The 23,377-nt window shown below is 40.6% G+C and overlaps 1 protein-coding gene across 4 annotated transcripts in view; it reads right to left on the bottom strand.

Annotated features, from left to right (window-relative positions):
- Positions 1-18,922, bottom strand: part of CNTN3 (contactin 3) — a 440,215-nt gene extending 421,293 nt beyond the window's left edge. The window contains exon 1 of one of the 4 annotated variants that reach the window (XM_058288968.1): positions 18,800-18,922. The gene's annotated coding sequence lies outside the window, so the exon portion shown is untranslated. Of the gene's footprint in view, positions 1-17,765; positions 18,058-18,799 lie in introns of those variants that run through there. The other 3 variants (XM_058288967.1, XM_071212161.1, XM_058288966.2) reach the window with 3 other exon arrangements.
- Between the last annotated feature and the right edge of the window lie 4,455 nt (positions 18,923-23,377).

Genomic DNA, 23,377 nt, shown 5'->3' on the forward strand with positions numbered 1-23,377 from the left:
GGCCATAACCTACAGAATTGAGTGGGAGACAGTATAAACTACAATGAAAACTATAATCCATGATTAGTGGCAATGTTCAATTGCAATGAATGCACTACACTAATGAAAGAAGTTGTTACTGTGGGGAAGCGTGGGAGGTGTGGGAAGTGGGGCATATGCGAATCCCTTCTAGATATATTTTTTATGTAACATTTTATGTAATCTAAGCATCTTTTTAAAATAAATAAAAAATACATTTTTAAAAAATCAGCCAGAGTGGTAGTTTTGGAAACACGTAAAAAGGACTCTAAAAGTGCAGTGATATGGAAGTCAAAGAGGTAAAGGGGTGCTGGAGAGCAGCAGCAAACACAGCTGAGAGCTTAAGGAAGGACTGAGATCTGACCACTAAATTTGACAGTAAGAAGCAGCTTGTGATCTACAGGGATACCATTTCTATCTATAACGGTAAGAGCAGAAGGCACACTGGAAGGCAATCAAAGCTGAGCAGAGGAAATGAAATTAAGAGGGCAGGTGTAGGCCACCTGCTCTAGAAGTGAGCTGGGTAAGGGAGGGCAATGAGAAGAAACTTCAAGGTCACTGATTACTGATTTCAATATAGAATATGATAAGAAATGTTGCTTCATGTAGACAATAATTTCAAATTACACTCCAGAATTGAGAAAAAATGCACTGACTTCAAATATTCCTTGTTAGAAAAAAAAAATAGAATGGGGAAAAAAGGAAAACTAACAGTATCCAATGATTCCTACTTTCAAGAAGTTAAAAAAATAACACTAACTCTCCCGCCAAGCCCTCGGACCTCAATATGTTGCAGTCCCATCTGGCTTGGTTCTAAGTCTGATATTCTGGGTCTCTCAAAACTAGGGTAAAAGACTCTTAATAGGAATTTCCTTCACAGCAAATGACTGTGAGACACATCTAACTGAAGATCAGCCTCTATTGTTCTTTAAAAAATCATTTTTAAAGGCCTTAAACAAAATTGGGTTTTACGGGTCTCATTAACCATAAATTCTCTCAAGGATGTCTTTTTTGCTGAGTCAACAAATAGGTCCCATTTACTAAGTCACCAATTGTTACCTTTAATTATTTCATACAACAAGCAGTTGAGTCTACTATGTTTCAGACACAAATACAGCATTAAAATAAACTTTGCTTGCTTCTTAAAATGTAAATGAATACAAAATTGACTCAATATTTTAACATATATATTATTGACTGCTGATTTTCTTTTTAGAAGACAACCCACAAGATCTGACTAGAAAATTAACTGTGAGATTTACTGCTTGGCAAATTTGTTTTCACTTCAGAACAATTCATGACAAAGAGTCTATAATGCATTGTGGCTAATTAATGATTTTTTTGTGGTTTGACATACATAATACATTAGCTTTGGAATAGTTTTACCTCAGATTCTCCTGAATCATCTTTCTCTAAAATTTAAAGGCATGTAAGTGGTTGAAAGAATGGAAACTCCATTTTCTCTTCTGTTTCATAATAACTTCTGGTACAAAGGTGATTTGCTATTGAACATCAAAGAACAATGGACAGACATGGAAGGCTGAAAGGAGAGTATTAAACATATCTTTAAATTTCCAAAAATAGAATAGTCTAGAATTTCTAATGGTGCTATAAAGTTTAAGTGCTCAAAGGAAGGAGAAATATTTTCATGAATGTTAAGAATATTCTACTCTTGTTTAAATAGTGTATCTATCAGTAATCGAATGCCTCTGTGCCAGAAACTGTTAGTTTAATTTCACAAAGAGCCATGAAACATTGATTTTAATTATGAGAAAACAAGGTCAGTGAATTTAACTTTCCAGGACAACATAGTTAGTGGTGCAAAGCTGTGTAAAAACCTTGTCTCCACTCTGTCCACTAGCTGAGACTGTTCTAAGAATGAGAATAATATTAGCAGCTGCTTCCATTACTTTACCATCTGCTAAGAGGAGGCCAACGTTTCTAGCGAATGCTGTCTCACTGCCTTGTAAATTCTTACAGAAAATATTTTAGTTTGCCAAAGGCTGCAGATGCAAAGTACCAGAAATCTGTTGGCTTTTGTAAAGGGGATTTATGTGGGGTTCAAGCTTACGGTTCCAAGGCCATCCAAAATAAGACACCATCAAAGACGCATTCTCGCCGAGGTCAGCTACTGCTGATCCTGACATGCTGCCATGTGGTGAAGCAAGATGGCCGCCAGTCTCTGCTGAGGTTTCAGCCTTCTCTCCAGGCTCACCCTTTCCTCTAGGGCTGTTCCATGGGCCCAGCCTCCTGGGGCTTGAGGCTTAAGTGATCCTGTGGCCCTCTCTCTTCTGGCATAGGGCTTGTTTCTTTCCGGGCCTCCTACATCAGCCTCAGCTGTTCCGGTCTCTCCCCATGTTCAGCTGTAAACTATCAGGCAAACAGCTCCTCTCTCCCCAGGGCCTCAGCTGTTTGAGCCTCTCCTTTTAGTCATGTGGCAGGATCAAAAATGGTAGAACTCTCTCTTCCAGTGTCTGTCTGAGCAAATCCATTTATATCAGACACAGCAAGGGGCAGGGACTCAACCTGGGTCCTAATCTCAATAAGTAATTTAATCAAGGGCCCCTCAACAGAATTCAATGTAATCAAAGGGTATCACATCCAGAAGAACAGATTAGTTTATAAACATAATCTTTCTCTTTTTGGAATTCATAAAATAATCTCAAACTGTCACAGAAAGGATCAAAAAGGCCTATCTTCTCCCAACACCTCCCCATCTCCAAGGCACACCAGAGTGACTGTGAAACTTCATTCTCCAAAGGTAGACAAGAGATAGGCCTTTACATGGAAGACACAGAGGAATAAGGGACCTAGGGAGAATAGGAGAGATGAAATCCCAAAGGGAATTTTGTTCCCCAATGATAACAAGAAGGATCACACCATGCCCAGTGGGGAGACGAGGATATGTTGAACAGCACAGGTTGACTCTGAGCAGGTTGTAAGCATCCCGTCTGTTTTGGGCAGATAGGCAATAGGATCATTTATTAAGGGACAGTTCCTACAGTCCCTGCCACTATTAAATGCACAGTGATTACATATTCAAAACTGCATTTCCTATTTCTGAAATGTATGAAGCACTGTATACAAAAATTACCAAAATTGATGCCAGTGATCCCCAGTCCCTGAGCAAATCAACGAATGTAAAATAAATGTATGCAATTTACTTGAGCACCAAGGATCCTTTCAGTAGCAAATGGTATAATTCTGTCATTATAGGATATAACTGGTAAGAGGCAGAGTTCCAATGTCTTCAGCATGGCATCAATACATGCCTTAAGGAGGGCAAATGTGCTGAGATTAATCACATTACTGTCAAGGGAAGGAAAAGCCAGTGCTGTCCTGAGATTCAGGTTCCACTCATCCTCCCCACAAGAGGGACAGGGGAAGAAGGCAATTTTAAACACTAAATCCATTCCATTTATATTCTAAAACAACAACTTAATTGTGAGTGTGGGGTGCTCCATTCACAACCCCATCAGTTCAGGGGTCTGACCTAAGAAATCTATCAATGCAAAGAAATCTATCAATGAATCATACACAAACATCTCTAAGTAGGACTTATATGAGGTTTGGTCCTGACCCAGTAAACCATCCTTTATAATCAATTCAGGAAGAATGTATCATTATCCTTAGAGTAATGATTTCTTTAGGTATGCAAACCTCTTCACATGATTTAAGTTACATGTGAAATGTCTCTATACTCTAAGTGAAAAATCTTTCCTAAGCAAATTTCTGGGTAGAACTATATTTTATCAAATAGATTGTTTTAAAATGAATAAAGAGTATCCCAGACTTTGTTCCTCCTAGCTACTGAGCTGTGGCTTTGTGAAATGGAATTTACAATTACTAAAAAGAATACAGCCCCAAATCCCACAACTCCTTTCACTTAATTATTCATGATATTGATCAGCACATTTATTTTTAAAAAGAGATGAAGTTAGAGCAGCACTCAAATAGGAAGAAAACTTCTTGCTAACTTGCATTACTGTGGATTGGGAAGTTTCTTTTTCAGGGATTTGTGCTTTGCATATGCCAATTTAAAATCAATCAAATATCACAACATGTTTTAAACAATGTTAAAAGCCATCTTGCCAGATAAAATATTTCATCCTAATTCCATCATCACAATTAATTCCTGTTTATTGATCTTAATCCTAAAAATTAGGTAACTTCAACAATACTAAAAATGAATGTGGCTATGATGAGGAAACTGGTGATAGATAAGTGGGTTAGGAATTTTGAAATTATTTTCATAGATATTTTAGTAAACTGCAAGACTGCAGATAGAGTAGGCTTTCTACTACCAATTGGGGATATCTTTGAAACTTCTAAAAGTAAATTTAGAAGTTACGAAGACTCAAGTAGTTCCTGGAGAGTAAAAGATCATCTATGAAGATGATATCCAACAATTCCTCTTACCCCTGGACACCATGCTGCCCCTCCCCATCAAGAGGGAGAATCTGTTTTCTCTATTCCGAATCTAGGCTGCTCTTGTGGCATGCTTTCAGCAACAGAACGAAGCAGAGATAATGCTCTGACAGTCTTGGACTTGGCTTTAAGAGGCCTTACATCTTCCATTTTTACTGTCTTGGAATGTTTTCACCAGCGTGTAAGGAAATCCCGCCTAGATCTCTGAAGAAGGACAAGGGGGAGTCAGCAGCCCAGCCGTGCCTCCACTATTCCAGCTACCCCAGCTGAGACACCAAAGTTGTGTGTGAAGGCATCTTGGATTCCCCAGCCCAGTCAAGCCTCCCCAGCCCACATTATGTGTATCAAATATGAGCTGCCCTTCCTGACTTTGCAACCATGCAGAACTGTAAGCAATAAAATGAATGTTCTAAACCAATTAGTTTTGGGATGGTTTGTTATCCAGTAAAAGATAGCTAATACACTCAGAGTTGAATTCCACATAGTATGAATTTCAGTTACACGATGCCCCTTAATAGAGTAAATGACAGATTCTTCTGTATCTATTTCTCTTTGTGATTTCTCTTCTTGTATTTCTCCTCTAGGATTCACCCGAATTCAATCCTGGGGACCTCTGATGTGGAGAGAGGTTCCCCGCCAACTGCACCACCTCAATTCCTAGTCTTTGCTGCACTTCGCCTTGAACCTCCCCTTTGTCTCTCTCTTTTGTTGCATCATCATCTTGCTGTGTGACTCACTTATGTGGGTACTCGGCTTGCTGCATGGGCAACTTGGCTTGCCACATGGGCACTGGTTTGCTGTGCGGGTACTAGCTTGCCATGCGGGCACTGGCTCACCACGTGGGCACTCACGTGGGACTCGGTTCACCACACGGGCACTCGGCTCACCATGCAGGCACTTGGCTTGCCACGTGGGCACTCGCATGGACACTTGGCTCACCACATGGGCACTTGGCTCACCATGCAGGAACTCGGCTCACCACATGGGCACTTGGCTCACCACACGGGAACTCAGCTCATCATGGGGGCAATGGCTCACTGCACAAGCATACTTTCTCTTCTTTTTTACCCAGGGGCCCAAGGGATCAAACCCAGGTCCTCCCATATGGTAGGCCTTATCACTTGAGCCACAACTGCTTCCCAAAATGACATATTAATTCTATAAAATAATCATTGAATAAATACTTCCTTGGGTACCTATTAAATATAAGACACTGAGATAAAAAATAATAATATCAACCATTTAATGACAGCTTATGTATACCTATTTATTCAGTAAATATGTAAGGAGTACCTTTTAAGACTAGGTATTATGCCAGATCCCAGGGACCAGCACTAAGAGAAACTTTATAGTTTAGGGGAGTTATATAGGCAAGAAGAAGTTAATTATTATATAATGTTATAACTGCTATCATAACAAAGAGTTAAAATATAGATGTGCAGATCTTTTTAAAATCTGGAAATAATATGTTGCAGCAATATGATAAGCATCATAAGAAAGGTAGTGCATTGCTCATTTGTTGTGAGGATTAAATGAAGTGGTTAGCATTGCACTTAGCACATAATTAATCCACATTAAGTGGTGCTGAAAACACTAAACTATACAAAAAGTTATGAGAATTCACATAGGAGAAGATCATGAGTGGTGTGGGGGTTATTTGTGGGTGTTATCTAATTTGTTCAATATATTTCAGAGGCTGCTCTGTGCCAGACACTGGGGTGCAGGGGTAAAAAACAAGAAAGCCAAGTTCCCAACCTTCATAAAGCTCAATCTGAAAAACATATAAGGAACCCATGCACTGGCTCTCAAAGCCCTTGCCAAGAAGTGACTAAATGTACAATGTTCACTTTTCATTGGCTAAAGCTTGATTGAGCCTAACATCATCAAAGCAGGGGAGAAGCATCCTCTCCTGGTCAATGGCAATGATTCTGATCAGTTCCTGGACAATAATATTAATATCATAACACTGCTAACAATAGTAAAAGGTCCAGATTTCTTGATAAAGCTGGACTTGACCTAAGGATCGATGGAAAAGAGCATTACCTTGTACCTTGAAAAGGATGGGTATGATTGCCAAAAGAAAATCATAAAGAGGATTCCCTGTATAAATGTAGGGCAATGGAAAGGAAGGCACAGCTGGTAGATGTTAGTTCTTCAAAATACAGGCTTGTCTTCCTTTTATAAATAAAGAGGGAAAAAGGGAAAAAGGAATGATTCATATGAAGAAGAAGGAAAAAAATGGAGTAGGAGACCTGAGCCAACCAGAGAAACTGTGACCAAAAGAACAGATAAGAAGGGAGAAACATGTAAGGGAAGAGGCTGTATTAAGATACAGAGAGAAACTGAAGGAGCCTCTGAAAATTAAACTCAATTTCATTTCTGTGGCTAAAATCCCATATATAGTGAAAAGTGGGTCCACTTGGGGTCTGAGATTAAGGAGAGTTCCCTCACAGTCACAACTGAGGAGAAGGCAGTAGTTCCCATTCACAGTTTTGTATATTTTGTTTACAGGAGGAGGCTGTTCTGAAGAGAAAGTACACTACTTGTGAACATGGGGACTATGGATCCCATTTCTGGTTAGGTCATTAATCTGTTATTGGATTTGAGGTAGTCTATGAATCTTCATGGTCTCACTGGTAAAGCTTATTCTAAGATTCTACGCTTTTTAAGAATTTGGGGATTAAAGATAAAAGCTATTTAACAGATTTTACCTAGAGTTTTCTTCTCCCCAATCTCTTATACTTTATATTCACACCAATGCATGGCCTCAGATCCCCCTTCATGCTCTAATAGCATCTGAGTAGCCAAGGCGCTGCCCAAATCAAGGTCTTCCACTCTTGCAACTATGACTTGCCAGGCGTCACCTTAAACATACTCTCAACTGCAACAAGCACAGAAACAACTCACTGTTTCAATAACATGCCAGGCCAGCTTTTATCAAACCCTAGCTTGACTTCCAAGCCTCCACATCTTTTTTTTTTTTGTCTTTATTCATTTTTTTAATATTACATTTAAAAAAATGAGGTCCCCATATACCCCCCAACCCCCTCACCCCACTCCTCCCCCCATAGCAACATTCTCCTTCATCATCATGAGACAATCATTGCATTTGGTAAACACATCTCTGAGCATCGTTGCACCTCATGGTCAATGGTCCACATCATAGCCCACACTCTCCCATGTTCCATCCAGTGGGCCATGGGAGGACATACAATGTCCGGTAACTGTCCCTGCAGCACCACCCAGGACAACTCCAAGTCCCAAAAACGCCTCCACATCTCATGTCTTCCTCCCATTCCCCACACCCAGCAGCCACCATGGCCACTTTCTCCACACCAAGAACCTCCACATCTTGAGGATTCAACTCAAGTCCTAGATTCACATGAAGCCTTCCCTGATCATTCTAGGTGATTCTCCCCAAAGCTTCCTTTAATTACTCTCAACCCTCTTTTCATTTACCATAGAGCATATCTTTATTATTCCATGAATATAAATAAAATATAGATATTAAGTAATAAGGATTTGAACACCAATACAAACACAATCATCAACAGGTAGCATCTACTGAGTTTTGCTAAGGAATTCCCACGTGTATTCCTTAGAACAAATCTACATAGTAGGAACCAATAGTCAACTTTACAGGTAAGGACAATGAGAGTTAGAGAAGTCAATTAGTTTGCCTGGAAGAAGAAGCACATACTTTACATCTAGGGCAAAATTCTTGATATTGTTTACTAGATCTCAAATTCTTATGCCAGCTCTTCCAAATTCCAATTGGACTATCTATTCTCTGAGAGCTTTCATTACATTTTCCACCTATGAGCATGTATATTAGTGGGACTCATGCAGGGCTTATTTAAGCAGCAATTAAAGAGTTATAATTCATTCATAAGCAAGAACGTGACATTTTACATTTCCTGTTTCTAATTTGAAAGAATCAAGAGGAAAGTACAATTTAGTTGAATCAATCAACTAAAATCTAGAGGGTATTTATAATTCTTAATGGACATGAGTGGTGGTAGCGTGGCCGATTGCTTTATTGGCCCCAATTCTTTATCCTTTCTTGTTTCTATGCCATGTGACTTTGCAATTCCTCCCACTAAAGAAGGCAGAGGATATGTTCCCACCCTTGAATCTGAGTTTTGTTATGTAACTTGTGTGGCCAACAGAATGAGGCAGAAGCAATAATATATGAGCAAGCATATCCCCGGCTGGGGAAGTTCCCTATAGCAAAGGGAAATTTCCGGTGAGGCTGCCCCTCTGCATATCAGTGGCAGTCATTCTCAGCAGCTGGTATGGCAGCCCTAAATTAGGGAACCTGGCTGGAGCACCACAGTATCCACTAAGTAGCTATATCTTCAACATGGATCCCAGAATGAGCAGCCACATAGAGCAGGCACACAGTCAATCTACAGCATGGCAGAGAGCCACAACTGATCCACAGCTGACCCACAGCTCTCATGCAATGCACTAAAAATGGTGGCTGTTAGAAGCCATGGAGATTTTCAGATTATTGACAACCAAAGCAAAAACTCAGAGAGAGTGAAAGAGAGAGAGTGAGTGAGAGAGAAAGAGTGTGTGTGTGTGTGTTTTGAGGGAGGTTGTTATTTACTGCTGCAGAAAAACCCCAAGACTTAATAGCTTAAACAACCACAACATTTTTGCTCATGATTGTGAATTTGACCTGGGCTCAGCTGAACAGTGCATGTGCTAGTTTTGCCCAGGGTCATTCACATAACTGCAGTCATCTGGCAGCTTGATTGGGACTGAGCTGTCCAATGTGCCTCACATGAGCAACTGCTGATGTTGGCTTTGGCTGGGCCTCCATCTCTATGTGCTCTCCCCTCCTGAAAGAGACTAGCCTGGGTTTCTTTACATGGTGGTATCATTGCAGCAAGGGTGCAAGAATGGAAGGTCCCAAGCTTCTTAAAGATGAGGCTCAGACTTCACAATGAAACCACTTCAGCCACATTTTATTATTCAAATTTAATTGGCCATCCCAGATTCATGGGGAAGAGGCATAGTGTCCACTCGTGAAGGGTGGAGAAGTCAGCCACAGTGCAAAGAGACATGGAAGGTATTGTGGCTGCTCTATGTGTTCTATTTTGTTTTTGTTTTGTTTTGTTTTCTGAAGATCAAAAAAAAATTTTTATAGGGCCGCCTCTCAAAAAAAAAAAAAAGCAACCAAATATATGTAACCTTTTCAATTAGAGACAGTGGAAAGCGTTTCCCCACTAGGGGTCAGTACAGAAGAGTCAAATCTAAAATAGAACTAAAAAAGAAGAAAAACAAGAAAGTGAGCAGAAGAAGAGGGGGAAGAAAAAAGGAAGAGGAGGAAACAATTGACTAACATTAAATTATGAAGGCAAATTAATCCCTACATACAATCCTAAAGACCACCCATCATTTGATTTTATTCTCTTATGCTTGAATGGTTGCATAATATCTATATTTCTTACTGTATGAATCTAAGTCTAGGGTTAGTGTGTGTATGTGAGTGCACAAGCAACATGCACGTATGGGAGAGGTGGGGTTGTCTGAAGGCCAAGTGGTAGGAAAAGATGCATGTGAAAGAAATCATCAGATTATAAACATGAAGAATAAAAAATCAAGAATGAGGAGAAAAATCCCTTAAGTCATTTCCAAGAAAATTACAAAGGATATTTGCCAAGCAAGTAATAATGCAAAAAATATTTAAAGCAATAGACAACTGTGGCACTTTTAGATTTTTAAAGAAATAATGCCTATATTCTTAAATTTCCTATTATAAGGAAATATGCCCTCCATTTGTAAATATCTTCACAAAATATGTGGTTTGTTATATGATATAACAAAATCTATATATTGAGACACTTTTGTTCTTTTTAAAAATTAATATTCCTACTGAATACTACAGAATCAACTCCATAGAGGCAATTACTATTTTGGTGAAATAACCACTCAATAAATGTTTACTAAATGTAAACATGCATATTGTTATATTGTATGTAAGAAACCATTTACTGTAATGAGAGTGAGAATAAGTGAAAACCTTTGACTTACAAGGTTCAAATTTCAAAATCTTACAGCTTCCACATGCAGCTTTTGATTGGTTTTACTTAAAATAAAAAGCAGTCACTTCAAGACGACTTCACTTAGTGTAGTCTCATGATGTTAAATGTCCAATCTATATAAAATATAAAAACTTGTGTAGGAAAAGGGAGGGAGGTACTGTCACAGGCACCAGACTCTGATGCAAAGTGCCCTATCTGTATTCCAGAACCTTCAGAAAATTCACCAGAATTAGTAATGACGACTGATAATCAGCAACTTTCTGCTGCTTTACATTCACAGAGATTGCCTGCCGGAGTGTGTAGCAGGCATCAGATTAGATCACTAGCTATATTGTTCAGGTTGATTTTAATTGCCTAAAAAGTGTCATTACCGTCTTCTGAAATGTGTTAAGTTATTTTAACAAGTAGATATTTCATGTAAGAAATAAAAATGGCCTGTAACTCAGTTTTAATGTACATAGAAATGTTCAGTTGTGTCTCTTACCCTGGTGGCATAAAAATCCTGTTCAGTCCTGATTACCTTGATAAATAAACACACTTGTCAACTGCATAATTTTTAAAATGTAGTATGAAAAGTCAACATACTTTCCCAGACTGCTGACCACAGAGAGCCATACAAATGTCACCTCCCAGTTTATAAAATGCCAAGACTTCAGTTTCCATAACAGCTTTTAGCTTTACATACAGGCATCCCCAAGGTGAATGAGTTCATGATATTTATTAATAAGAACATGTCAAATATTTGCATGGGAAAAAGTCCATGGAAAGTGAGATTTTTCCCAACCTCAAAGACACTTGCAAAAATATTACATCAGTACATGCTTACATGGAAATTGCAGCTCTCCAGATATTTGCTCTTTAAAGTCCTAGATACATAAATCTATAGATGGAATAAAACTGTATAGAGCTAAACACACATATAAAAGAAGGTGAAAACTGAGTGAGACCTGTAATCTATTAGCAGTATGTACCAATGTTGATTTCCTGATTCCGCTACTGTACTACAACTACATTCACCATTGGAGAAAGCTAAGTGAAGGCATAGCAGTTTGGCATTATGTATGAACTCCAAAAACAGATATTGGATTATGTTTGTAAATTGATCTGTTCCTCTAAGTATATTAGATTGTATTATCTTCAGATGTTTCACTTTTACTTGATTAAATTATGATTAAGGCTTTGTTTGGTACACATCAGCTGATTAAATTATGATTAAGGCTTTGATTGGTACACATCAGCTGATTAAATTATGGTTAAGGCTTTGATTGGTACACATCAGCTGATTAAATTATGATTAAGGCTTTGATTGGCACACATCAGCAGGATGTTAAGTCTCCACCCCCATGGTGGGCAGGGTCTCACAGAGAAAACAACATGGCAGAGAACACAGAGTTTGCAGTTTTCATATTGGAGCCCCAGGAAGTAAACACACAGAGAAGCAGATAAGTGAGGAAAGAGAGAAGGCCATAATAGACACGCAGAGGACCCAGGTAGAGGGACGAGATGTTCACCTGATAGTTTACAGCTGGCCTTGTGGAGTAGAATAGCTGAGCCTGGAGAGAAATGAGCCCTGGGAGAGATGAGACTTATCCCAGCCTACAGCTGATATTGGAAGAAGTTGGGACTACCAAGCCTTAAAAGGAAGAGGAAGCCTGAACCCTTGCAGACATCAGCAGCCATCTTACTTCAACACATGGCAACAAACTTTGATGAGGGAAGTAACTTATGCTTTATGGCTGGTAACTGTAAGCCTCTACCCCAAATAAATACCCTTTATAAAACCCAGCAGATTTCTGGTATTTTGCATCAGCACCCCTTTGGCTGACTAACCTAGAAAGGTTCACCAAACTCTGGTCTATTTTTGAAACTTCCTGTGAGTCCATAATTATTTTAAAATAGGAAGTTTTAAAAATGCAGGTTACCACACCTCACTCCAGAGACGATTCAGAGAGTCTTGAAAAGTCCAAGGAATCTTCATTTTTTTCAACAGAAATCCAATTAATGCTTATGCTCAATGATCACGGGCTAGCGGACAGTAGAAGAGGGATGGAGTATTTTCAGTCCAATAAGAGGAGCTTTCTATCTGAATGATAACTGGTGAGACTATCAGTTGCCCATAAAGTCTTAAGCTAGTTATAAGTGATTATATTTTAGGAAGATGTGCTTTTCATTTGTTGTGGTGTAACCTTTAGTTATTTCTTTCACATGTCAATACTTAACTCAATAAGTTAGGCGGCAGACTTGGCCCAGTGGTTAGGGCGTCCGTCTACCACATGGGAGGTCCGCGGTTCAAATCCCCAGGTCTCCTTGACCCGTGTGGAGCTGGCCCATGCGCAGTGCTGATGCACACAAGGAGTGCCCTGCCATGCAGGGGTATCCCCCGCATCAGGGAGCCCCATGTGCAAGGAGTGCACCCAGTAAGGAGAGCCGCCCAGCGCGAAAGAAAGTGCAGCCTGCCCAGGAATAGCACCACACGCTCAGAGAGCTGACACAACAAGATGACGCAACAAAAAGAGACAGATTCCCATGCCAGTGACAACAGAAGCAGATAAAGCAGACGCAGCAAATAGAGAGAACAGACAACCGGGGTACAGGGGAAGGGGAAATAAATAAATAAATATTTTAAAAATAATAATAATAAGGTAATGAATTAAATAATAATAATAAGGTAATGAATTTCAAGAATTCAAATTACTTCCTAATGCTAAAATAAGTTAACTAAATCAAGGACCAGTCCTTGCTAATGATGACCTTTAGCTTATGTTTCCTTTAAAGCATATGCTTGTCTCAAATTTTCCAAGTTCAGACTCAATTTATTGCCACATCAAGAGTGATATTCATGTGTTGTCAGAAAATGATTTATCTGTCTCCTAGAAACTACAAAATAAAATAGTATCTAAAAATTATGTGCCAAAATAAATGTAAGTCCTAGAAAATGAAGCCTTAATTTATATCTACACAGCAGAAGTCCATGACAATGAAAGAAATCAGAGAAGGGGGGACAGGGCAGTAAGACTTTTTTTTTCCCTTTCATTCCACAAATATTTACCAAAGTCCCAAAGTGCACATGCCACTGCAACCCAAGCTTGTCAGGAAAAGGCAGGTATTAAACAATCTTACAATGTTATTTAAATTCTAATGGTTCTCCTCCTAAAGAAGAAATCAAAAGGTGTTTGAAAGCGGATAGCATGGGGCTCACAAGCAGTCTGGGAGGAAGTAAAGGCTTCCCTGAGGAATCAACGGGTGGGTATCACCCAGACAAATGGTGGGCTAAGAGTTTTTCTGACAGAAGTAACAGTGAATTGGGGTGGAGACGATTTGAGCGGCAGTGAGGGGAGCTGGGTGGGGGCCAGAAGTGCTCAAGGCAGAGGCAACGGCCCAGGCAGAGGTCCTGAAGCCAGAACTGTCATGCTGAGTTTACAAGGGAGTTCAGGAATCACTGTCGTTGGAATGTCAAGCACTGGGGAAGAATCAAAGTGGGGGAGTTTCATGAAGTCAGGGTGCATCCGCAGCATTTCTCTCTCTAGGCAGTGAGTGTCCAGGGAGACCAGAAGCCTGGTTCATTTTATAGCACCATGTTTGAGATGGGCTGGAGCAAGTAAGGGAGTAGGGAGCAAGATCGTTTCTTAATCTGCAGCATTTAGGGAAGAAGCAAGAAGTATAAAGGCAGTCGAGCGCTTAGAACCTGGCCTGGCACACACTAACCCCTGAATTAATGTCGCTTGCATTTTTCATCAGCTGACTACTGACAGTGGCAAAGGGAGAGACTGGCATCAAAGACCACGTGTGTCCCTAGAGGACCACAGGGAAAAGACAAGAAAGAAGGGCTCACCAATGCTGGATCCAGCTTGGAAGAAAACATGATGAAACCCATTTTAGACACAATGGGTTTCAAGTGACAGCTATCCAGGAGATGCAAGAGATCACAGACAACGTGCTGGAAAGAACACTCCATGAAAGTGAGCTGCAGATTCCCTGTGAATATGGGCATTCTTGACAGGATCCTAGGCCCTGTTCACATGAGTCTCACATTGCAAACCCAGCACCCCATAAAGTTTAGGTCTCGTGGGTTTATGGAACTCCACTGTGAGCCAGGTATTGTGTTAGGTGATGCTTTGCAATAGTGAGTGGAAGAGAGGTGGTAATTGCTTACAAGGTGCTTACGAAAGAGTAAATAAGTAATCACACAAGGAAACATACAGTTCCAAGATGTAATGAGTGCTATGGGGAAATGAACAGAGCTGAACAGCGGTGCCCTAATTTACAGGAGGAAATTAGTGAGCCCTCTTTAAGTAAATGATACTTAAATTGTGACCTAAGGGATGAGCAGGAGTCAAAATACATAAAGGCCTGCAGATGTATGTGTGTGCATGTGCGTGTGTGTGTCCCTGCCTGCCTGCCTGCCTGTGAGCAAGGGCTGTAGGGGGGCTTCCAGGCAAAGGACAGGAAAAGCAGGAAAATCCACAGTCCTGAAAGAAAACCTTTGAAGCTCTTGTTCCCAAGAGCATGGTATGAAATGATATTAGAAGGACATGTAGTGGTTAAATCCTGCACAATGCTGCAGGTATTGTTTAATAGTCTAGATTTTATTCTAAGTGCAATAGAAAGCCATTTAAGGGTTTTGAGTAGAGGAGTAATGACTCATTAAAGTATATTATATACATGTTTGGCTGCTGTATAGAGAATGATTTAGGGGAAGAAGCAAGAAAGTGGGCAGGAGGGCCATTTAGGATGCCAGGCCAGATGTCCCAAGAGAGAAGATGGTGACCTAGAGCACAAAGATGTGCATGGGCAAATTTGAGAAACATTTCAGAGTTAGAATCAAAATGCCACATGAGAGCTGAACTGTAACAGTTCCCCCAAATTAGAGTATCTGAAGTATTGTAATAGTCCCAAGAACTGCTTATCCTCTTAAAAATGTTATACTAACAGGCTCATTTATCAGTAATATAATCAAAGTAGTTTCTGAATTATGGATCTCATTTCTTTTTTAGACTTTGAAAGGTAATCAAAGTAAAACCGTTTTAAAAAAGCGAGAGGACATTATTCTGTTTCAGAACATAAACAATTTGGGAGCTGAGTCATAAAGGTATCTTTAAAAATGCAATAGAATTTCTGTAACATATATAAACTATTCCTTAAAATGCCCATATGTCTGCAATAAGAAATGTGTATATTGTCTAAATTATTTTATCCTACTTTATAAAACAGTCATTTGTTTCTCACTTTTTGCAAGGCAGCTTCTTGCACAGTAAAGATTCTACAAATATTTACATTCCAAGTAGCAGAGCTGTTTGAAATGCTATAAAGTTCTGCCAGCACTTCTATTACAAACCCTTATTTCTTGTTTATACCATGTACATAAAAGGGGCAAATAAAACCTTACTATGAATTGAAACTTGGCATACAAAGTTTCAACTTGGGAGTGCATTTCTCCTCCAGCAAATTTCCAAAGGAAATGTTTCACTGTGTTTAGAGAATGGAAAGGAAAAAAAAAATCAATAAACCAAAAACCATTTAGAACACTTGATCTATTTCTCAAATTTTTATATAAATTAGATCTGAGAGTGAGATCTCTAACACCTCAATCTCAAAGAAATGTTCTATCCTAAACTGTACTGTGACCAAACACTCTATTGCCAAACATCTCGCCAAAAGGATATTATCCAATCACTATCATCAAGCATAAAAAGGAAATGACCCACTGGCACTAAGTGATTAATAAATACATATGACAAACCTCAAAGATACTCCTCTTCAAAGAGACAAACTGACTGGCTACAATCAGGAGGCTGACAGGAAGATGGTGGTGATGACTAAATTCAGAACAGCAAAAGAACTCACACAGCAATAAGCCCTCCTGTTTTCTAAATATCTCCAACTCCATCAAATTTGCATTATTTTTTACTGCTAACAGCATCCTATATAGCACTGGCAAACACAGAACACTGAATGAGTCACATGCCTCTGTTTTGTGGCATTACTACAATATAGTGATACATAGATCTGGCCGTTTGAAAGGGGTAATTATATCTATAGACTATTTCAGCAGAAAACATATTAAGAGTTAATGAGAACTTCAAGTTGGACACTTAAATTACACAGTAAAAGCAAAGCTCAAAGACGTGTACTGAATGCATTAGGAGGTAGGAACTTATAAAAGAGAAAGATGCATATTTTGCTAGCAGAGCGAAGAAGCCATTAGTTTGTAATAACTAGGCATATATGAAATGTGACAGTTATAAAATTGAACATAAATCAGCAACTGAGAGGTTATCGCTTGTTTCCACAGGTACTCTCTGTTCCCCTTGAAATTGCTCAGCATTTTAGTCCTATTAAATGTTTTGTTGTCATTTTAAGAAATCTGATTGTGTCGTGAAGGATATTTACAAGTTTTCCTGGGGAAATGAACCTAGTGCGTTCACGTCTTCAGGCTGGTATTAATGACATCCAGACAGCAAGTAGGACATAGAGTTGAATACTATTGCATGAGGTGGCCACTGCCTGAATCTATTATCCTCCAAATCAATTATCTGCTCGGTGTCTCAGTTATCCCATCTTTAGACAGGAGGAGCTACACATGTGTATTCAACTTCACCTTTTTACCAGAACAGTGGGCAGAAATTTGCTCCATTTCTCTGGTGGATCTTTGGATGGGGTCCTCAAGCCACAGGTTGACTCTCAAATAATTCCAGACAAGCATTAAATGACATGCAATTTCCAAACCCACTATTTTTATTATTTGACAGCAAGCATCTTTCCATTAGTAAAGCTGAATCCTATCAGATGGACTTTATGAACAACATTTACAAGACCCCGTCCCATTGCAGTGACTAGATCTTTTAGTTATTCTACAAATGTTGTGCAAATGGATACAACTATTAACCTGCAGACAATTTCCTCCCTAGAGCAATTACCCATAAATGGTTAAAACCACCAACTAAGATGCCAGGTCACTGCAGACAAAGTCATGTAAACACAGCCAGCAAAGCAAAAGTAACAAATCTGACTTTGATATTGAGACATAATAGCTCTTTCAAAGGCAATTACTCCTCCTTTCAATCTCTCAAGGGCTCTGACTCATTGTTCTGATTAATTCCTGTTTTTAATCTATTTACAGATCAGGATTTTTTTTATTCCCAGCTAGTATGATATCCATCTCTGTGGGGGTAGACAGAAGCCGCATCATGTATAGTCCTCTGACTTTCTTTTTTTTTTAACTTATCCTTGCTCAATCATTTTTAAATCATTTCTGAATTTACTTACTTATCATATGAGCTGGGATTTCTGACCTCCCTCCTGCACATCACACATCTCCTGTCTGCTGCTTCCTCTAGCTCTGTTTCCCCACATCTTGGGTTGAAATTAACAGTCTGGCTACCCCCTTCCTGGAGCTCTGTTCCCGTTTGGCTCAGAACCGAGGTCTGCTGTCCTCACCACAGCGGGCACCGTCTGTTATTAAATCATTCCTCTGAGCGCATCTCCTTGTTGTAAATCAATAAACAAATGCAATATAGGGACGGGGACTCGGATTGGTGAGCTGTGCAGAGCTTTGCACAAGCAGAGCCGGGAAGCTGTTCTTTCATTTAATACAATCCAAAAAAAAAAATCCCTGATGGTACTGTGACTTGGCTGGGACAAACTGGTTTTCTGTTCCTCGTATCTGTTTCCTACTTGGTTGGCTTTGCAGGACTCATTAGAGAACAGAAAAGCAGCTAAGACCAGGGTCCGAGCCCAAGAAACCTGGACGATTGCCCCTAAGAGAAAGCCTGGCAAATAAACGCGACAAGGGATTCCATCCAAGGCTGCAGATTTGCAAGTGGAAAGAAAATGCAGCTCGGAAAACTTGATCGCTCATCGAAGCAGTCTCTACTAGTTTCCCCAGACCTCGAAGGCCAGGAGGGGTTTCTGGCAAAAAGGTATTGCCTCCCGACCCCCTTCACCAAGCACCTGAGATTTTTGCTCAGACGCCCAATCCCCCCCACCCCCCTCCACGGTTCACAACTTTTTTTTTTCAACTTTCACTGGTCAAATCCGTTCCGCCAGGTGTAAGCCAGAGGGACCCACATCGCATCTACCTGCTCAAGAGTTGAGGATGCGGAGTCTTCCCCTTCTAAACCAATCCTCGCCCTAAAAGAAAAAACAATCTCTCCGAAGCAAATCGGCTGGGAGAAGCATCTTTAATTCTCGACCCATCAGGTGCATTTTCCCCAGAACAAACTTGGGGACTGAAGGAACCACGAAGCCAGTGCGTAAAGTTTGCCCCGGCCGGAGCGAGGAGCCTGGCACACCCGACCTACCTGGTCCCTGCAGCTCGCAAGGCGCTCGGCCCGCCGCCGCCGCTCGCCAGGGCCTGGGGGGCCGCCGTGCGCGCCCGCGCGAGCCGCCGCCGCAGCGTCCCCGTCCGCGCCGTACCCGGCCTCAGCTCGCGGCGCCCGCCCTCCCGCCGCCGCCGCGCGCCAGGCTGCTGTGGTTGCTGCCGGCGCCGAGCAAGCGCTGCTGGAGCCGCCGCCGCTCCACCGCCGCGCGGGCACGGTAGGGAGGGGAGCTGGGCGGGCGGGAGGGGCGGGGAGCGCGCTGGCCGCAGCCAACGGGGTCCCGCGCCTCCGCGCCAGGCCGGACCCCGCGCCGCCCTGCGCTCCGCCGCGTGCGCACCCGTGTGTCCGCCCTCCGCAGGCCCCTGGGCGGTGGCTCACGACGGGGTGGCGGTCAGCGTGTCACACCTGACTGCATGGCCTCGTGCGTGTGCAGCTGGAGCTCGGGGAGCACGGGGTTAAAAGACAGAAATTCCACTTCTAGGAAAGCCTTCTCCAGCTTGACCCCCACAAGTGAGCAAAGAGTGCCGATTTCCATAATAACGCGGGTAATTAGTGAGGGTTTGCTGTGTTCCAGGTACTGGTCTGCTCAATTTTAAGTGATTTTCGTTCATGCAGTCCCCAGAGCAGCCGTGGATCGGTTATGCCCTGATTTAGAAGTGAGAAAATTAATTTGCCTAAGACTTCAATGATAACCGGTTATCAGAAAAATTGCATCCGTAGTCTTACAAGGACACAGTGAGGTGGGTCTCTTTACCTTTATTTTGCCTGAGTAGACAGTGTACTCCAACCCAGACAGTGGTGATTTGGAGAACCTGGATTTGAATTTTAGCCTGTTGAAGCCCTAAGCCATGCTGCACTGCTCCCAATTGCTGTGGAAAAGTGGTTTAGTGCAACCTCATTTGTGACTGAAAAAACAATTGGAAGCATCCTACCTCTTCATCAACTGGGGAGTGATTAATTAAGCTGTAGTGGAGAAATACGATGGAATATAATGCAATAGCTACAGAGAGAGAGGTACATCCCGAAGTATTAGCGTGAAGTGACTTCAAGGCATATTGTTCAGAGAATCAGATGCAGAAAAGTATACACAGTATATATACTAATATACACTATACACACTTTTTTTGTATGCATGTGTCTATACCTACATGCATATTTGTGCTTTCACAATTTTCAGGATGCCCCAGGATACTGTTAACTAATCCTGGTGAGACTAAAACTGGGACTAAGGAGACTAGACTTCATTTTATAATTATTTTTCATTGTTTTAAAAACCTATCATAAATTTATTTTCCTTTTATTAAAAAAATCTAATCATGTCTGTTTAATTAGACTAAATGGTGTAACAGCCCTGTCTTCTTGCCTCCCTCCCTCCCTCCTGCACTGAGGAAAGCAGCCTCTCAAAAAGACAACAAGGTGGGCAGATCCCATCTAACAGAGTATTTTTACTGCTCTCATTCTAGTTCATCTCCCCCAGAAATAAGTGCTCCTGCCTTGGTCCCCTGCAATTCACAATGGAGTTTGGTCTTCCGGGAAAAACTCTCTTTAAGAATGCACTCAAAAGGCGGGAGGTAGAACCCAGGTCTGTAGGACACAGAGTACTGCTCCCTAAGGGGCAGGTGGCATGAAGTCCGCCAGCCCTTCCTGCTGGAAGAAAGAAATTGCTGCAGAGGGTTGAGCCAGGTGGGTGTCCCCTGCAGAACTGCTTCAGCAATGGCACTCTCTTTTCAGATACACACACAGCAGGGTTTTGGAGTACACTGGGGAACTTCATCTGCTATTCGTGACTTCTGCTTTCTCTCTCTCTAGGAAACTGCTCTTCCCTGTAAGAGTAACGCTGGATTAAAAAAGACATACTAAAAAATAAAAACAAATAAAAATAAAACTGGAATATTTATGTTTTTTTAAAAAGGAGGGGGAGGTAGAAAGAGATGGTACACACTGCTATAAATAAAAATAATGTGCTTTTTCCCATCAGAATTAAATTGTAATAAATTTGGACTCCTTAAGGTCACCCTACTTTGCAAAAGAGAAAAAAAATTAGAATAGGTACGGAAAGGTTGTTTATGGTCGTTTCAGTTGTTATTGGTTACTGTAAATAATCTTTTTTACTTGCAATCTGGGAACATGTTGGCAGACCCCCTGAATGTGACAAAATGTTTTATTGGATAAAACTGTTGTGTTCTGGAAGGAGCTGAGAGAACCTTACATGCAAATTATGCTCGTGCCTTGCACCTAGCCAGTGTAATTACTGCATTCCCACATCCATCACAGGGGTGCTTCCTTTCTTAATATTTTTAAGTTGATGTCTCATAATGCACTCTCTCTAATGCATACATATATATTATCTAATGGGAAAAAGAAGGACATTTTCACCAAGGAGGGGCAGCTGGCCCCAGGCACCAAAATGACAGGGGAAAACAACCAAGAAGCTTCTTTAAATTATAGAGAACTCTAAACCCTGAACCCCTGCATCCCACCCTCTCCAAATAATTAGTCATTTCCAAACTCAGATTACATTGCCTGTTCTGGTGAAACCTTATTAGTGCTGGAAAGGGATTTAATGGAATTTGAATCCTGTGGTTGCAGCAGAAGGGGGGGAGAGCATCCTAAAATTTACAGGCACTATGGTGAACATTTATTGTTAGCCACGGTTTCATAGCCAGTACAGGTAAGAGGTGTATAAATATATGTATATATGGAAAGATGCATCATTTTATTTTCCTCCTTTGCCTAAAATGTAAAGCATAATGTGAGTCAACTGAAAACCTGATATTTACCAAAAGTTGATACACAAGAGCAGGTTTAACTAAAATTGTGTTCCAATTTCTGGGCCGGAAGCCCAGGAAATTAAAAAAAAAAAATTAAAGGCACATGTGGGTCTTCTCAGTGTGAATGCCGGATGGAGTTTTTATTGAATTTGGCCTCAACTGATTGTAGCATTACAAGCAATTTTGCAGATAAGTTTCAGCAGCCATTTAGATGGCAAATTCTTTTTTTAGGGCATTATAACTAAGAATAATAACTTCCTTTTTATATGGCACCTTTTATATCAAAGCTCTTTAAAGTGTGAGATCATCTTCCCATTATTAAGATAACCCATCTGTGTTGGAACAGAGAAGCTATTTCATGCCACTGACACTGCGTAACAGTTATCTGTTTGCTTGTTTATTGTGTAGCAAAGGGAAATGAAGAAAAATAGCTGCTAAACCCACAGAGTGAAATTTTCAGGTAAAAGTATAAATTGGAATGTAGCCAAGCCACTAAGTTAAACACGTTTACTTCTGTAAAAAAGGGGGTTTGGAGTCTTTTAAATGCCACAGGTAGAAAAGTCCTATGGACATTACCATGTTTCTGTACTACAGTGCTAGTTCATTTCTGGATGCATAGATTATATTGCTGGGTATACAGAATTATCAAATTATCTCCAGCACAGGGATGGGTGGACTGAGGGACTGAGTCAGACTGAAGGGTAATGTTTTCAGCATACAAACTGGCATAACGAAATAAGATAATTACAAATCTGATTAAAGGAAGCAAAAATTCCTTCCACAAAACTTTTGCCTTAGTTGTGTTATTGTCCACTGACTATCCCTATTCAAACAAGTTCTCTACTTTTCTAAGAAGGAGATCAAAACTGGAGGATTCTGAAAATTCGTGAATGCCTGTAAAAGGCTTAGCTCTATGCCAGGAATTTAGCTCTGAAAAACTTATGGTAGATTGACTCATGTACTCCAATTTAGGCATGTTCTTAATCTTTATCTACATTCCCGTGGGTGTGAATGCATTGTAAATAGGATCTCTTGAAGATGTTATTTTTAGTTAAGGTGTAGCCCCACCGAAAAGGTTGCATGTTACACTGGACTACTGTAGGCCTTTATTAGCAGAAGAAATTCAGGCAGTAAAAAGAAAGCCACAGTGAAGAGCCAGAAGCTTAAAGTCAGTGGGAACCTGGAAGAGAAAGGAGAGGACATCTCTATGTGATGGGAAAGCCAAGGAACCCAAGGATTGCCAGTTTACCAGAAAACTACCAACCCTGGAAGGAAGCAAGCCTACAAAACCATGGGCCAATAAATTACTGTTGCTTCAACCAATCTAATCTGTAGTGTTTGTCAGAGCAGCCCAGCAAACTAAGACAGCACTAATCAAGTAGTGATAATTAATTCAGCTGTCTACCTCTTTGTTTCCTCCTCTGAAAATGTTTACTAATTTCTTCTCTGAAATAGTATTGCTGCCGTTCCCTTTACTTCGTATATCAATCTGTGACTTTTTTTTTTTTGACATTGCTTCTTGTTTATTGCCAGTGTCTCCCACTAGAATGTAAGCTTCATGAGGGCAGGAACTTTTGTTTACTGTTGCATTCACAGTTACCATCACTAGTATAGCACATACATGGTAGGTGTGCAGTAAATGTTTGTTAAATGATTGAAGGAGCTTCCTGTAAACCAGGCATGGTATTAATTGCTTATATGCAGTATTTCCAATTTTTACAACAACGTCTTGAGGTAACTACTGCTTTATCACTTTTTTAGAGATAAAGGAACTAAGACACAGAAAAGT

This window comes from Dasypus novemcinctus, chromosome 26, assembly GCF_030445035.2.
Source record: "Dasypus novemcinctus isolate mDasNov1 chromosome 26, mDasNov1.1.hap2, whole genome shotgun sequence".
NCBI classification, from domain to species: Eukaryota; Metazoa; Chordata; class Mammalia; order Cingulata; family Dasypodidae; genus Dasypus; species Dasypus novemcinctus.